The 16,382-nt window shown below is 41.6% G+C and overlaps 1 protein-coding gene across 1 annotated transcript in view; it reads left to right on the top strand.

Moving 5' to 3' along the window:
• The first annotated feature begins 737 nt into the window (after positions 1-737).
• Positions 738-16,382, top strand: part of LOC101333490 (zinc finger protein 418-like) — a 29,219-nt gene continuing 13,574 nt past the window's right edge. Inside the window, exon 1 of the mRNA XM_019928881.2 lies at positions 738-1,004. The gene's annotated coding sequence lies outside the window, so the exon portion shown is untranslated. The remainder of the gene's footprint in view (positions 1,005-16,382) is intronic.

Genomic DNA, 16,382 nt, shown 5'->3' with positions numbered 1-16,382 from the left:
TCCCATACCCCTATTTTGCCCATCCCCCATGAAATGTTTATTAGCTTCTGCTACCAGTGGACACATTTTGTGTCTGAATGACTAGGAATGATATGTGCATTTGGATCTCTGTCCTGTGGGAGTTTCTGTAACAATATGTTTAGTCTCAGGGAGCATGATGAAGTTCACAGGGTCTGAACTAATACATCAACCTTGGCTGAACGTCTGCAGGCAACACAACATCCCCCAGAAACCCTGAGATCTACCCCTTAAGAATGGACAAGTCCCTGGGTCTTCCCTGGTGGTACAGTGGTTAAGAATCCACCTGCCAATGCAGGGACCATGGGATCGATCCCTGGTCTGGGAAGATCCCACATGCTGCGGAGCTACTAAGCCCATGCACCACAACTATTGAACCTGCACTCTAGAGCCCGTGCTCGGCAGCAAAAGAAGCCACCGCAATGAGAAGCCCGCGCACCCAAAGGAAGACCCAAAGCAGCCAAAAATAAAAATAAATAAAAAATTTATTTTTTTTTAAAAAAGGACAAGCGCCTTCTAAGTCCTTTGGTCCGCTGACTCCATTTCCCAGAGCCCCTCAGGGGTCTAAGATTGCCAGTAGTCCACGCGCGGGTTACCCCAAGTGTGTGAACTACAGTACCCAGAAAGCTCTGCGTCGACCAGCCGCCTTGTTGAGCCAATGAAGGCTCAGAACAGAGGCGTTTCCGTAAGGGTTGCCTAGCGTGGGCCGGGACTTCCGGCGTCCTCCTCCGGGCGGTCATTTTGGCTGCTCGGGTGTGTTCATACGGACAGAAGTTCTGGAGCGTTTAGTGGAGCTGACGGGACAGGACCGAGAAAGCGACGGGGCAGTCGTTGTTCCCGCTGCACAAAGGCGAGTCTGAGGCTCGGCCGCGGCGCCGCCCGAGATGATCCGCACCAGGGCCGGTTTAAGAACCGCCGGCCCGCTCCTGGCCCCGCTCCGCCCACAGGCCTGGATGGCTGCGGCCGCTCGGAGGGACCCGCCTCAGGTAAACGCTCGTCCTCGGGCCCTCACCCCACCAGACACTAAAGCCCCAAATGCTCTCGTCCCTGCAGCCCAGGCCCCGGTGTCCAGGACGGTGAGGCGCTAGTATATGGACTACTGTTTCTGACAGTGGTCAACACCTCAGCTTTCCTGTTTAATTTTACTATCAGGGGTGTGATTAGTTATGGGAGAGGGTTACAGGCACAGGAACCGGCATGTACAAAGGCTTGGAGTTGCGATTGAGCCGTGAGGATTCGGAAAACCTGGGCTCCGTTGTGCCTGGTGAGGAACAAAGTTTGAGGCGGAGTCGCGCCTGGAATAGCAGGCTGAGGCCTCTGCCTATATTCTCAGAACTCTGAGCGCTGCGGAAAATTTTAAACCAAGGGGGTTACAGACTACATTAGGATTTTAAAAGTTTCCCAAAGGCTGTTCAACGGAGGAACAGACTGAAGGAGGAGGATGAAGTATTAGGGCACCAGGAGGTTGGATCTTCGTTCAAGCACACAGAGCTAGTAAGGTGAGACACTGAGGCACGGAGGTTAGGTATCCAGCCCTAGTTCACCAGGCTCAAGGGCCAGGCGTGGGCACACAGGGGCCTGAACCCACTGAAACCTGACATGGTTATATTCATTCATCTGTAATCTGTCTCTTAAAACATGGCTGTAGAAGCGCTTATGGGACCTATACCGGTACGTGTAGAGTGTCCCAGTCCCTTACTGATCCCTACCCCCACCCATATATTCTCTGTATTGTGGTGTCGTGGTATTCGTTAAGGACCCAAGCTCAGGATCCCGAGTCTACGAAGGATTATATGGAGGTATTAACATTTCTGGCACCGAATGTAGACGGATGTGGGAAGGTTATCTCAATACCAGAATGTAAAAATATTTAGAGGTAGAGCTGAGTTGAGATCATTAAGATCTCCTTTCCATCAGGTGGGAAGAAGGAGCAGGAAGACAAGATTCAGGACTGGAATGGCTGCCTAAGAAGTTGAGTATCGGGCTTCCCTGGTGGAGCAGTGGTTGGGAATCTGCCTGCCAATGCAGGGGACATGGGTTCGAGCCCTGGTCTGGGAAGATCCCACATGCCGCGGAGCAACTAGGCCTGTGAGCCACAACTACTGAGTCTGCGCGTCTGGAGCCTGTGCTCTGCAACAGAAGAGGCCGCAACAGTGAGAGGCCCGCGCACCGCGATGAAGAGTGGCCCCCGCTCGCCGTAACTGGAGAAAGCCCTCGCACAGAAACGAAGACCCAACACAGCCAAAAACAAATTAATTAATTAATTAATTTAAAAAAAAATAAAAGAAGTTGAGTATCTATTCTGGAGGTGACAGGAAGTTTGGATCAGAGGAGGGGAATGATCTTACCTAGGTTTTTTAAAAATAAATTTATTCATTTATTTATTTTTGGCTGCATTGGGTCTTCGTTGTTACGTGTGGGCTTTCTCTGGTTGTGGCGAGCGGTGGTTACTCTTCATTGTGGTGTGCAGGCGTCTCATTGCGGTGGCTTCTCTTTGTTGCGGAGCATGGGGTCTAGGCACGTGGGCTCAGTAGTTGTGGCTCGTGGGCTCTAGAGCGCAGGCTCAGTAGTTGTGGCTCACGGGGTTTAGTTGCTCCGCAGCATGTGGGATCTTCCCGGACCAGGGCTCGAACCCATGTCCCCTGCATTGGCAGGAGGATTCTTAACCACTGCGCCACCAGGGAATTTCCTTACCTAGGTCTTAACAGGCTGCATTTGGCTGCATAGTGGAGAACAGATTGTGAGACTGAGGGAAGAGGAAGGAAAACCAGGGTGGAGGCTATTATATTAGGCCACTTGAGGGTTCATGGAACAGAGTGGTAGCTTAGAAGTGGCTGGATTCTGAATGTGTTTTTATTAAGGATTAACTAGATTTCTTAATGTGGAAGGAAAGTGTCTTGTTCTGCTTGGGTTGCTATAACAAAATACCGTAAGCTAGATGACATATAAACACCAGGAGTTTATTTCACACAGTTTTGGAGGCTAGAAGTCCAAGATCAGGATGCCTGTATGGTCAGGTTCAGATGAGGGCCTGCTTCCTGGTTCATAGACACCATCTTCTCACTGTGTCCTTACATGGTGGAGAACAGAGAGAGGAGCAAGCTCTCTCGTGACATTTATAAGGGTGCTAATTCCATTCACGTGGGGCCTGCCTTCATGTCCTCATCTAATCCTAATTTCCTCCCAAAGGCTCCGGCTCCTAATACCATGAGATTGGGAGGTTTTGTGTCAACTATGAATTTTGGGGGGACATAAACATTCAGTTTTATAATAGTGAGAGAGTGAAACAGAGGATTCAGAGATGAATCCAAGTGGGATTTTTTTCCCTGAAGTATTATATAATTGATTTCTATTAGTTTCAGTTGTACAGCATAGTAATTAGATATTTTTGTACATTACAAAATGATGACCATGATAATTCTTGTTGCTGTCACCATTCAAAGTTATTACAATATTATTGACTATGTTCCGTACTCTGTACACTACATCCCTGTGACTTACTCATTTTGTACATGGAAGTTTGTTTTGTTGTTACCATGAGGTTTTGATATAGCAGTCTATATATATATATATATTGTTTTAAGTTGCTGGTCTCTTAATGTCAAATGCATTTCCAATATCCTGCATTTGTACTTTCTGCTTCTCATGATTGCTGGTTTTGATATCATATTTGTGTGTGGATGATTTCCTACTATGACTATGTGTTTACCTTTACCGGTGAGCTTTCCCATTTGTAATTTTCTTGTTTCTAGTCCTGGCCTTTTCTTCTAGAGAAGTTCCTTTAGCATTTGTTGTAAAACTGTGTTTGGTGGTGCTGAATTCTCTTAGCTTTTGCTTGTCTGTAAAGCTTTTGACTTCTCCGTTGAATCTGAACGAGAGCCTTGCTGGGTAGAATATTCTTGGTTGTAGGTTTTTCCCTTTTCTGGCCTGCAGAGTTTCTGCTGGAAAATCAGCTGATAACCTTATGTGGATTCCCTTGTATGTTATTTGTTGCTTTTCCCTTGTTGCTTTTTATTTATTTGGCTGCAGCTTGCAGGATCTTAGTTCCCCAACCAGGGATTGAACCTGGGCCACAACCATGAAAGAGCTGAGTCCTAACCATTGGACCACCAGGGAATTCCCAAGTTCTGTATATTTTAGTGATGTATTTATGATTATATATGCTCTCAAAAGATGCTGAATTGTACATTAGAAAGAGTACATTTTGCAGTATGTACTACAGAAAATTAAGACAAAGGTCAGAGAGTTATTATTATTATTATTATTTTAAATAGGGTTGTCATGAAAGGACTGTAATGAAGACATTAGGCCGGTAACTTGAAAGGATTGTGCAGCAAGCCATGTGGCTATTTGAGAACAAAGAAATTCAGGCAAAGAGATCTGAAATTATAAATCTCTCTGGTGTTTGCTTAGGTAACATCAAAGTAGTCCCATTTGGTTTTGTTAAAAAACAGAATTCAGCCAAGTAAATTTTAAAGATCTTATTGGCTTAATTCAGTAATTCATGAATTGGGCAGCATCCCATCTAACGAATAGAAAGGAACTCTGAAGAGCTATGAGAAAGTTATACTATAAAAGAGCTTATTGTTTGTGGTAAGGTTACCTTTCTTTAGGCGACAGCAGGCAGGGGTCTATCAGGCAGATTACCTCACTAGTGCTGACCAGGTTAATTCCAGATTGACTGATTTAAGATTCGGTTTCTAGGGGAGGCTGAAACTGTAAGTTAGGTGTTAAGTCTTGGTTTGGTGAGTGAAGTTCAGTTCAAGTGACTCCATTTTGGACCAGTTTTCTCTTTTTTAAAACAATTTAAAATTTTTTTATTTTCATTTTATTTTTAATATTTATTTGGTTGTGCTGGGTCTTAGTCATGGCAGGCAGCCTCCTTAGTTGTGGCTCACCAGCTCCTTAATTGCGGTATGTGGGCTCCTTAGTTGTGGCAGGCAGGCTCCCTAGTTGCAACTCAGGGGCTCCTTAGTTGCAGCCATGGGCTTCTTAGCTGCAGCATGTGAGCTCCTTAGTTGTGGCATGCAAACTCTTAGTTGCAGCATGCATGTGGGACCTAGTTCCCTGACCAGGGATCGAACCCAGACCCCCTGCATTGGGAGCATGTAGTCTTAACCACTGTGCCACCAGGGAAGTCCCTTTAATTTTTATTTTATATTGGGGTATAGTTGATTAACAATGTTGTGTTAATTTCAGGTGTACAGCGAAGTGGCTGAGTTATACATACACATGTATCCATTCTTTTTCAGATTCTTTTCCCATATAGATTATTATAGAATATTGAGTAGAGTTCCCTGTGCTATATAATAGGTCCTTGTTGGTTATTTATTTTAAATATAGTAGTGTGTATATGTTAATCCCAAACTCCTAATTTATCCCTCTCCCCCCGCCCCCACCTTTCCCCTTTGGTAACCGTAAGTTTGTTTTCAAAGTCTGTTTCTGTTTTGTAAATAAGTTCATTTGTATCATCTTTTTAGATTCCACATTTCAGTGATATCATATGATATTTGTCTTTCTCTGTCTGACTTCACTTAGTATGATAATCTCTGGGTCCATCCATGTTGCTGTAAATGGCATTATTTTGTTCTTTTTTTATGGCTGAGTAATATTCCATTATATATTTACCACATTTTCTGTATCCATTCCTCTGTTGTGGACATTTAGGTTGCTTCCATGTCTTGGCTATTGTAAACAGTGCTGCAGTGGACATTGGGGTGCATGCATACATGTATCTTTTCTTCCTCCCTCCCTCCCTCCCTCCCTCCCTCCCTTCCTTCCTTTCTTCCTGCCTTCCTTGGCTTTCGTGATCTCACTTCCCCCACCAGGAATTGAACCCTTGCCACAGCAGGAATCCTAACAACTAGGCCGCCAGGGAACTCCCCTGCATGTATCTTCTCGAAATATGGTTTTCTCCAGATATATGTCCAGGAGTGGGTTTTTAAACAATTTTAAGGAGAATACGTTTCGTGAAACAGAAGTAGTCTTCTCAAATTTACAATATTTTGATTTGACATCCATAATGCTAGGGCTTTGGGAGATCTTTCTTTTTTCTTTATACACAACCACACTTCAATTTTAGATGGATGCAGTATCATCTCCATGGTATCTCATAAGCTGTTTGCAGCAGATGTCATAATTCCTATTTATATTTCTAACTGAAACTCTCCTTATACCACAACCACCAATTAGGGGAGTAGAATTGCATCCTACCCCAGTGACTGTTGGCACAGTTTCACTTACTGCCTGGAGCATATGCTGGCTTAAAGAGAGAAGACTTTCAGAATCACCATCTCAGGTCTCAGACACATTCTCTGCTCTTTAGAGATGTCAGGTCCTGGGTTCGACCATCACTGTTCTAAGATTTCAGTGTTCCCATTGACTAAAAAGACTCCATATGGAGATTTCCTTTTTAGCCTTACCACCTTCACTTAGTTGGAGAACATTTGGAAAATCTAGGACATCTTCCCCTGAACTGTCTTAATAATTATAAATATTTCAGTACTTTCAGGGAAAGAGCTCAGTCATTATAGATCTGTCATTTAAAACTTCCCAAACCCTGCTCACAGATTTCACTTGAACTCCTGTGCACATATGTTGTCCCCTGGACCAGCAGCATTTTCCCATCTCCTGTTATTTTCCTCTCCAGATTGCAGTTCTTGGCTCAACATGTTTATTAAACTTTTGGCAAGACCAGTACATCTTAATTGTTAGTTCATTAAGTTCCCCAGTATTACTCCCCTCTATCTTGATATTCTGCCCCTGCCCCCCTCAGAAAGAAAAAAGAAATCACCATTTGAAAACACTTTCTGCCTCCTAACCTAAAACAAATCATTTAACTCTAATGCCAGCTAGGGACCATGCCCCCATGTCTTAACTTTTCTGTGGACTTGTTCTTTATCAAATCTCATGACTGGTGACCTGTTTATTACTGCTCTCTCTCTCAGTCTCTTTTTAAACTAACATTATAAACACTTATACCTTTTAAAAAATAGTTTTTTCTGGGACTTCACTGGTGGCACAGTGGTTAAGACTCTGCTCCCAGTGCAGGGGCCCAGGTTCAATCCCTGGCCAGGGAGCTAGATCCCATAGATTTGCTCAGCTAATGCAATGCTCAGATTCTAACTTTTAAAAAAAAGTTGAGTAAAAGCAGAAAATTAAACCTCAAAATAAAATTTCAGAATTAACATTGAGCAATTAATTCTTAATAATGGAAGTGAAATAATTCACCCACATGCATGCCGCAACTAAGAGTTCGCATGTCACAACTGGGGAGCCTGGCTGCTGCAACTAAGACCCAGCACAACCAAATGAATGAATGAATGAATAATTTAAAAAAATAAAAACCTTTTTTTCTCTCTTAGTGATCCAGTACATTTCCTGTTCTACTGTCTCTTTCACCTTTTACAACTGAACTTTTAAAGAGCATTTTTTTTCTCTCTTCCGATTACCTCAGCTATGTAACTGTACTCACTCAGGTCTGGTTTATTAGCCTCACAGCTGCATCGTCATTAACAAACTCCTACGTCCAATGGTAACTTCTAAGATTTTGTTTAAATGTCCTCTCAGAAGCTTTTGCCACAATTGACATTTTTATTCTTAATTTGAATTTGTTGGGTCCTCTTTTTCTCCCATCCCTGTAATATGGGACTGCTCAAGAGCTCAGTCATGTCTAAATTCTCAATCTTCACTCACATTCTATTGTGATTTCATACAGTGTCATGACTGTAAATAGCACTATAAGCCCCAAACTTGCAAGTGTACATGTCCATAACATACTTTACTTTGAAACTCCACAGTTATCTGTATAATAGACCTTTTCTTGGAATTCTAGTAGACATCACGAACTCAACATGTTAAAAAAAAATTTATCCTGAGCTTTTTTCCAATCCTTCCTGGTCATAGCTTTCCCTATCTCAGTTGGTGCCAATTCCGTTCTTCCATTTGCTGAGGCAGGCCAAAAATCTAGATATTATCCTTGATGCATTCTTTTTCTGACACTCCACATGCAGTCATAAGAAATCCTATTGGCTCTGCTCTCAAAATTTATCCAGAGTTTGACTACTTTCCATAACCACTTCTGCTAGCAGCCTGGTCAGAGCTAACATCTTTTCTTACCTGGATTTCTTCAATAGTAGTCTCTATGCTCCCACCCTTATTCTTCTGCAGTCTTTTCTCAGCTTACCAGACAACATGGCCTTTCAGCGAATGAGATAGAAAATGTCAGTCTTTTGGTCAAAATTCTGTAATGACTACCATTTTCCTAAGAGAAAATTCAAAATCCTTACCAGGACCCTTTGGAGCTTCATGTTCCTTTCTGACCTCTCTCTCTGTTTTGTTTGTTTATTTGTTTTTGTTGTTCTTGTTGTTTTGGCTGCACCGCACTGCTTGTGGGATCTCAGTTCTCTGACCAGGGATTGAACCCAGGCCCCCTGAAGTGGAAGTGTGGAGTCCTACCCACTGAACAACCAGGGATTTCCCACTGACCTCATCTCTTAAACTTTCTGCCTCACTCAACTGGTTTCATGTACATGGGCACCTGAGTTTTCCTGGGACATGACATGACCCTGGCTGTTTCTTTTGCTTGGATCATATGCCCAAAATATTCACATGGATTATTCCTTCACCTCTTCAAGTGTTGTCTGAAATATCCAACTGTCAATGAGATCTTCCCTTACTAACATTTAATATTGCATCTCTTCCACTAATTGGGCTCCTTTTTTCTCCTAAGGTACCTTTATCTTATTACATATTGTATATTTTATTTTTTTAAAGTACTTTTTAAAAAATATATTTTATTTAATTTAGTTTGGCTGTGCTGGGTCTTAGTTGCAGCATACAGGATCTTTGTTGAGGCATGCAGACTTCTTAGTTGTGGCATGCAGACTCTTAGTTGCACGTGCAGGCAGGATCTAGTTCCCCGACCAGGGATCAAACCCAAGCCCCCTGCATTGGGAACATGGAGTCTTACCCACTGCACCACCATGGAAGTCCCTGTTTATTTTAATTATTATCAAATGTCCACCTTTCTTAGCTATCTTGGTTCTCTAATTATGAGTCTAATTTCCTGACATAGCTCACCTACTGAGAATAATGTGACATAATTTAGGTGCTTAACACATATTTATTGAGACAGCGAATATGGGTTTGACCCCCTTCTTCATATTCATTTCTAAGACTCTGGCAGTTTTTACTTAAGTGGTTTTTTCTTTTCCTCTCCCTTCCAGGCTATAATTTTGCAAGGTTTTCCAAAATGAAAACTGAATAATATTTAGTGGAAAAACTCCTCAGATTGGCCTTAAACAGAGCCAGACCTTTTGCACAGATTCCTTCTCTCACTACTCAGACCTCACCTGTCATTTTCACCTGATCTTTTCAGGCATGTCATATTTGGTGGTACCCAGCATTATGTCTTATTTCAGAACAATTTGCACATGCTTCTAATATTTAACCATGATAATACTTTTTGAAAACCTGTAATTTTGGAAGGAACAAAAGTTGTACATGAGGTGCCATACTGCATATTTATCCATGAATGTTATCAGATATTGAGACAGTTTTGGTATATTGGAAGTCCGTAAGCTTCTCCTAATAATAGATATATATTTGCCTGCAAGGTGTTTTAATTGAAACTCTATTAAAAGTTGTTATTTTTGATGTCTGAATTTTTTTAAAAAATTATTTTATATTAGAATATAGTTGATTAACAATGTTGTGTTAGTTTCAGGTATACAGCAAAGTGATTCAGTTATACATATATATGTATCTATTCTTTTTCAAATTCTTTTCCCATTTAGGTTGTTACAGAATATTGAGCAGAGTTCTCTGTGCTATATAGTAGATCCGTGTTGGTTATCTATTTTAAATATAGTAGTGTGTATATGTCAATCCCAAACACCCAGTTTATCACCACCACCACCACCACCCTGGCCATCTTTCCCCTTTAGTAACCATAAGTTAGTTTTCTTAATAGGTGAGTCTGTTTTCTATTTTGTAAGTAAGTTCATTTGTATCTTTTTTTTTTATTAGATTCTGCATATGAGTGATATCCTATGATATTTGTCTTTCTCTCTCTGACTAACTTCACTTAGTATGGTAATCTCCAGGTCCATCTGCGTTCTGAAATGGCATTGTTTCATTCTTTTTAATGGCTGAGTAGTATTCTATTGTATATATGTACCACATCTTCTTTATCCATTCTTCTATCAATGGGCATTTAGGTTGCTTCCATGTCTTGGCTGTTGTAAACAGTGCTGCAATGAACATTGGGGTGCATGTATCATTTCAAACCATGCTTTGCTTCAAATATATGCCCAGGAGTGGAATTGCTGGATCATATGATAACTCTATTTTTAGTTTTTTAAGGAACCTCCATACTGTTCTCCATAGTGGCTGTACCATTCTATTGGGTTGGCCAAAAATTTCATTCCGGTTTTACAGAAAAACCCTAAAGAACTTTTTGGCCAACTCAATACATTCCCACCAACAGTGTAGGAGGGTTCAATAACAGTCTGAGTTTGATGACCTGGTGGTAATAGAAGTGAAAACTTGGTGAGAACTGTGAAATAACCCACAGAGTTGGGTCTTCTCTTCCCTACTTTACACCTCTGCCAGCATGGCTGACTAAGGTCAGCCTCTCCTGAGGTTGAAGGGATTCAGTATTTTTAATTTTGCTAAGGAAAAATGAGAAAGAATAATATTATTATAATCCAATGTGATATTATCTGAACATGAGAGGTTTTGAGATATGTTATACTCCAGAATAAACGGATAACAGAGCAAATGGAAAACAGACTCAACATGACTAATTATTAATATAAAAAATTTTTAAATAATAGTACAGAATATTAAAAAATTCTAGAAAAGTGAGGAGGGTAATAGGAAAAAAACCCACAAGAACTAATCAAACAGCTACAAATGGACTGACTCACAGCTGAAATCATTTCGTCTATAATCCTGCTCCATCTCCCTCCAGCAACTGTTTATGCTAAGACAAACTCCAGAAGTCGTATCACTACATCCCTAAATACTTAAGTAAGGGAATTCCCTGGCAGTCCAATGGTTAGGACCCCACACTTTCTCTGCGGAGGGTGTGGGTTCAATCCCTGGTCAGGGAGCTAAGATCCTGTAAAACATGTGGTGTGGCCCCCCAAAAAAGAAAAAAAAAACCCTTAAGTACATGTATCTAATAGACAAGGACTTTTTTTAACTTAATTGTAGTATTTTATCATATGTAACTATAAACAATAATTCTTCCATATTATCCAGTACCAAACAGTATTCAAATATTCCTGAATGTTTATATTTTGACAGGTTCGTTTAAAGAAACATGAAATCATTTCTTATTATATTTTCTATCTCTTGATTTTATAATCTTCTATGGATAACTCCCTTTTTAAAATTATTTATTTATTTATTTTTGGCTGCGTTGGGTCTTCGTTGCTGTGTGCAGGCTTTCTTTTTAGTTGACGCAAGCAGGGGATATTCTTTGCTGCTCTGTGCAGGCCTCTCATTAAGGTGGCTTCTCTTGTTGCAGAGCACAGGCTCTAGGTGCGTGGGCTTCAGTAGTTGTGACACATGGGCTCAGTAGTTGTGGTTCGTGGGCTCTAGATCGCAGGCTCAGTAGTTGTGGCACACGGGCTTAGTTGCTCCACGGCATGTGGGACCTTCCCAGACCAGGGCTCGAACCCACGTCCCCTGAATTGGCAGGCGGATTCTTAACCACTGCACTACCAGGGAAGCCCAATAACTCCCTTTTATACATTAATTATTTTTGTTTGAAAGAGATCATAATCCATGTAGAATTTTCTGATACTCTGATTTGGCTTACTGTATTCTCATGATGTCTTTTAATGTGACCTCCCATGCTTAATATTTCCTGCAAAAAGGTAGTTATTTTAGAGATGAGATCAGATTCAGAATTATTCATTTTTCTCTTTTGTAGGATTATGATCAATGTAGTCAGTGTGTCAACTGCACCTGAGTCACTCTGTAATCTAAGAGCTTTAGCAGCCATTGATAATTATTGCCTGTACCATCAATGTAGGTCATGGTTCTACCCTCCCTTTTCCTGTATTAGGTGGAACATGTTTTTTACAGACAAGAAAGGTATTGGAGGAGAAGTGCAGATAGAAAAAAAAAATGCAAAAATATCTGGATTCGGGCTTCCCTGGTGGCGCAGTGGTTGAGAGTCCGCCTGCCAATGCAGGGGACACGGGTTCATGCCCTGGTCCGGGAAGATCCCACATGTCGCGGAGCGGCTAGGCCCATGAGCCATGGTCGCTGGGCCTGCGCGTCCGGAGCCTGTGCTCCGCAATGGGAGAAGCCACAACAGTGAGAGGCCCACGTACCACAAAAAAAAACAAAAAAAAAAACTGGATTCTTTTTATCTCTCCTTTCTCAGTGTGATGATTTGATCCTTTGCCATTCTCCAAACTGAAGGGTTTTTTTTTTTAGTAGTAGTAAATGTAAAGGATTTTTACAAATTTATTCTTTAATCCATTGTAGATGCAGTTGACCCTCAAACTTTGGGGGTTAGGGGTGTCAACCCCCTACACAGTCAAAAATTTGAGTGTAACTTTTGATTCCCCCAAAACGTAATTACTAATAGCCTACTCTTGACCAACACATATTGTCTATGTTATATGTATTTTATACTTAAGGGTAGAGAAAAGAAAATGCTGTTGAGAAAATCATAAGGAAAAGAAAATACATTTACAGCATTGTACTGTATTTATGGATGGCCAACAGGCATGTGAAAAGATGCTCAACATTGTTAATAATCAGAGAAATGCAAATCAAAACCACAATGAGATATCCCTTCACACCTGTCAGAATGGCTATCACCAAAAAGACCACAGGATTTCCCTGGTGGCGCAGTGGTTAAGAATCTGCCTGCCAGTGCAGGGGACACAGCTTCCAGCCCTGGTCTGGGAAGATCCCACATGCTGCGGAGCAGCTAAGCCGTGCACCACAACTACTGAGCCTGCACTCTAGAGCCTGTGAGCCACAACTATGGAGCCCATGTACCACAACTACTGACGCCCGAGCGCCTAGAGCCTGTGCTACACAACAAAGAGAAGCCACCAATGAGAAGCCCACACACCTCAATGAAGAGTAGCCCCAGCTCGCTGCAATTAGAGAAAGCTCATGTGCAGCAAGAAAACCCAATGCAGCCAAAAACAAAACAAACAAACAAAAAAACCCACAAATAACAAGGATGTGGAGAAAAGAGAACCCTCCTATGCTGTTAGCGGGAGTGTAAATTGGTGCAGCCACTGTGGAAAAGAATATGGAGGTTCCTCAAAATAACTAAAACTAGAACTACCATATGATCCAGCAATGCCACCCCTGGCTATTTATTCAAACAAACAAACAAAACCCCACTGGGCTTCCCTGGTGGCGCTAGTGGTTGAGAGCCTGCCTGCTAATGCAGGGGACACGGGTTCTAGCCCTGGTCTGGGAGGATCCCGCATGCCGCGGAGCGACTAGGCCCGTGAGCCACAAGTACTGAGCCTGCGCATCTGGAGCCTGCTCCGCAAAAAGAGAGGCCGCGATAGTGAGAGGCCCGTGCACCGCGATGAAGAGTGGCTCCCGCTTGCCACAACTAGAGAAAGCCCTCGCACAGAAACGAAGACCCAACACAGCAAAAATAAATTAATTAATTAATAAAGTGTTTCAGGTTGATGTGTTTAAAAAAAAACCCACTAATTTGAAAAGATACATGTACCCCAGTGTTCATAGCAGCATTATTTACAGTAGCCAAGATATAGAAGCAACCTAAGCGTCCATCAAAAATGAGTAGATAAAGAAGATGTGGGATATATAAATGTATATATCTTTGATATATGTATTATATATATTATGTGTATATATTTAATAGAATAGAATATTACTCAGCCCTAAAAAGAATGGAGTTTTGCATATGCAACAACATGAATGGACTTGGAGTGTATTATGCTTAGTGAAATAATTCAAACAGAAAGGTAAATACTGTATGATATCACTTATATGTGGAATCTAAAAAAGAAGACAAACTGGTGAAGATAACAAAAAAGAAACAGGGACTTCTCTGGTGGTTCAGTGGTTAAGAACCTGCCTTCCAATGCAGGGGACTCAAGTTTGATCCCTGGTTGGGGAACTAAGATCCCACATGCCACGGGGCAACTAAGCCCGCTCATTGCAACTACTGAGCACTTTAGCCCACGTGCCGCAACTGCTGAGGTCTCAAGCCACAACTAGGACTTGATGCAGCCAAAAATTAAATCACTAAAAATATGTTAAAAAGACTCACAGATATAGAGTACAAACTAGTGGTTACTAGCGAGGAGAGCGAAGGGGAGGGGCAAGATAGAAGTAGGGGATTTAGACGTACAAACTACTACGTATAAAATAGGCTACAAGGATATATTGTACATAAGGAATATAGGCAATATTTTATAACTGTAAATGGAGTATAACCTTTAAAAAGGGTGAATCACTATGTTGTACACCTGAAGCTTATTGTAAATCAGCTCTACCTTAATTAAAAAATAAGATAATGTGAAAAAGAAATTCATATTTATAGGTATAATAATTCATGTGTTAATAATAAAGCAGCAGTATGATTGCTTCATGATAGCCTAGCCTATACACTAATGAATGAATGATCATAACATTTTTATGGCATACAGTATTACAGTTCTATTCATACGAGTTACCTGTGATGACAGGTTGATATGCAGTTTCTCCAATTAAGAGAAAAGGAGAGAGATACTATATAATAATATAATTCTTTGAAAGCAAAGTTATAAAACAGTAAAAAACTAACACATTATTAATTTTATATTAAATATCACTCACCTTATTCCTATGTAAGGATGGGCTATCCACTTCAATACAAGTCTTTTTTTTTTTTTTGGCTGCCCCACGCACCATGTGGGATCTTAGTTCCCTGACCAGGGATCGAACCCATGCCCCCTGCAGTGGAAGCGTGGAGTCCTAACCCTTGGACCGCCAGGGGATATCTCAATACAAGTCTTGAACACAGTGTTCTACATGATGAATACTTAGGCAATGATGATGATGATGCAAAAATTCTCATACAGTTCTTACCATACAGTTATTAGATTTTCACACAAAGACACACACACATACACAACAGATAAGTTTATTAACTGTAAGTCATGATGATTATTTACTGTTCACTAAGTGGAAGTGGATCATCATAAAGGTCTTCATCCTTGGTGTCTTCATGTTGAGTAGGCTGAGGAGGGGGAGGAAGAGTAGGGATCGGTCTTGCCGTCTCAGGGTGGCAGAGGTGATAGAGGTGGAGGAGGTGGAAGGGGAGGCTGGAGAGGCAGGCATGCTTGGTCGAACTTCACAGAAATACATAATTTCTGTCCAACTTCTTTACTTTTTCATTTCTTTAAAAATGTTTCTGTATGGTACCAATCCTTCTTCCACTGTCTGCCTTAGTTTCAGTGCCCGTATCATACAAGGGTCCATGTTGTAAAAGAAGTCAAAAGCAGTCTTGAATAGTCAGAACCCTTCTGCTAGATTGTCTAATGTCAATTTATTTTCAGGCCCTGATGCTTCTACATCATCTTCCTCGTCGTCTGGCACTGGTTCAGAAGCACTCGTCTCCATCAGGTCGTCTTCGTGAATTCCTCTGGTGTGGTGTTCAGTTAGCTCTTGAATTTCTCCAAGATCCACATCTTGAAACCCTTCACCTTCACACCCTTTTTTTGGTCAGATCCACAATCTCTTTCCTGGTTTCCTTGATTGGCTTTGTTTTATTTATTTATTTATTTTAACTTATTTATTTTATTTTTGGCTGTGTTGGGTCTTCATTGCTGCATGCGGGCTTTCTGTAGTTGCAGCGAGTGGGGGTTACTCTTCGTTGCGGTGCGCAGGCTTCTCATTGTGGTGGCTTCTCGTTGCAGAGCACGGGCTCTAGACACATGGGCTTCCGTTGCAGCACGTGGGCTCAGTAGTTGTGGCGCACGGACTTAGTTGCTTTGCGGCATGTGGGATCTTCCTGGACCAGGGCTCGAACCTGTGTCCCCTGCATTGGCAGGCAGATTCTTAACCACTGCGCGACCAGGGAAGCCCAATTGGCTTTGTTTTAAATCCTGTGAAGTCATCTGGACACAGTTTTCTCCAGTATGAATTTATTGTTTCAAGCTTTATGGCTTTCACAGCTCTTTCTATAGCAACAATAGCATCTTCAATGGTGTAAACCTTCCCAACTTCCATGATGATTTCTTTATCAGAATTCTCTTCCATAGCATTGATAATCTTTCCATAGAGTACTGTATGTAATGAGGCTTACAGGTTCTAGAGGCTGAATTAGAGGCATGTGTTTGGGGGCAAGTAGACCACTT

The sequence above is a fragment of the Tursiops truncatus genome, chromosome 19 (genome assembly GCF_011762595.2).
Source record: "Tursiops truncatus isolate mTurTru1 chromosome 19, mTurTru1.mat.Y, whole genome shotgun sequence".
Taxonomy (NCBI): domain Eukaryota; kingdom Metazoa; phylum Chordata; class Mammalia; order Artiodactyla; family Delphinidae; genus Tursiops; species Tursiops truncatus.
This window is presented reverse-complemented; position numbering and strand designations above follow the sequence as displayed.